We start from the raw sequence: 1,942 nt of genomic DNA, 5'->3' as shown, positions 1-1,942 counted from the left end.
CCCAGCCCTTCCCCCCTCCCCCCAGTTCACTCCTCTCTTTGAAAAGTAAAAGAAAAACTCCCTCCCTGGTACACAATACCCCCCTGCACCGCTCCCTCCATCCCAAGTACATTCCACTATGCAACCTTAATTGTGGACTCTTGTGATAACCATAATACCCTATCAGACCCAATAGTTAAGTACTTGGTTGCTAAGTGATAGGTTGGCAGTTCAAATCTACCCATCAGCTCTTTAGACAAGTGGCCTGCTCCCTGGATCAAAACCTGGAAAATCCCATGGGACAGTTTTATTCTCTCTCATGAGGAGGCTATGAGTAGAAATCAACTCCACAGCATATAACAAAAAAAAAAAAAATCATTTGGGTCCACAGTTGACATGCACAGCTATATTAGCTATGCATAGCAGTTTCAAAGCTATGTTGCATAGCTATGTTAGCTATGCATATTATTTCAAAGGAGGATTTTTTAAAAAACCAATAAACTCTTTTCTGTCCTAGAAGAAGACACTCGTGAGGCTTCCAGATATTAACTTGACGAGAGAGAGAGAGAGATAACAGAGCTTTTGTTCCTTGACCTTACCAAGAGAAAACAAAAAAACACAGTTACTGTATGACAATTTTGAGGAATGTTATCCCTATTCCTTAGGAGATATAAGGCCAGGGTTTCAAAACTAGAGAGAAAATTGCACGTCAATAAGAAGAACCTACAATGAAGTAGGAGATAAGTAGAAATTCCCTCCGCAGCCCTCCTTAAATTCCTCTTCACCATAATGTTCACCAGATAGGTGAAACCTCTAAGCAACACCTTTGTGACTGTCCAAAATGCATAAACACCAGACTTTTTGTGAGTTCCCTACCGACCACTGTGGGAACTCCTCACATTACACTTCCTCTACTTCAGTGGACATCATGCCTAGGACCCTAATGGACTGGATGCTGATCCTTTGTAAACACAGTCAGACCTTCTGCCTCATCCAGTGACCACAAAGCTCAAGCTGGACTAACTGGATTTCATTTCTTGAAGCCCAAATATGCAATCTCCCTCCCTATTTTCTTTTTCGTTCCAAACATGAAGTTAAAGGTTTTTCTTCTTTTAAATAAGTAGAATTTTAGAAAGCAAATACATACACCTTCGAGAGATGAGATAAACAAAATTGAATTCAGCCTCCTGATCTTACTAGGCCTCCAGGTGAGGAGAGGGGGAAAGTTCTTTGCTAGCCTAGGCCTTGAATGCTACAAACAATCAGAAAAGAAAAATGAATGAAATGATTATGATTACAACAATACAGATCTCCGAAAAACAAGAACTAGAAAAGGAAAATCTAATGGTCTATCAAGTAACGTGTTCTGCTAACCCAAAGACCATACTTCTCTATTGGTTCAACTCTACAAACAGCATCATAGGAGAAAGATGGGCAGTCTACCTTGCAATGTACAGCCCAAGAAATCTAATGGAGGGCCAGCTAATCCTACTCCATAGCACTAAGTTGTTGTTGTTTTCAGGTGTCGAATATGACTCATAGCAACACTCTGAACAACCGACCTGAACTTTGCCCTAACCTGTGCCAGCCTCATCATCTCTGACACATTTGAACCCATTGCTGCAGTCACTGCGTCAATCTATCTCATTGGAGGTCTTCCTTTCCTCCACTGCCCCTTCATCTTTTCAAGCATAGTGTCCTATTCCAAGGAATAATCTTGTCAAGCTATGCCTAAAGTATGAGCGACAAAGCTTTGTCATCTTTCCCTCTAAGGAGGACCCTGGCCGCCTTGTCTCCAAGGCATTTCTGTTTGGTTTTTTGATAGTCGATTGGATATTCAGTCCTCTATTCCAGCACTACAATTCAAAGACATCCATTCTTCCTCTGCCATCCTTATTTCATTTTCCAGTTCTCTGAAGTGTAGAAAGCAATTGACAAGACCATAGCCTTAATCAAGTGCACC

This window comes from Elephantulus edwardii, unplaced genomic scaffold, assembly GCF_000299155.1.
Source record: "Elephantulus edwardii isolate Elephantulus edwardi_28Jun2011 unplaced genomic scaffold, EleEdw1.0 scaffold00085, whole genome shotgun sequence".
Lineage (NCBI taxonomy): Eukaryota > Metazoa > Chordata > Mammalia > Macroscelidea > Macroscelididae > Elephantulus > Elephantulus edwardii.
The sequence above is the reverse complement of the archived record's forward strand: the minus strand, read 5'-3'. Positions refer to the sequence as shown.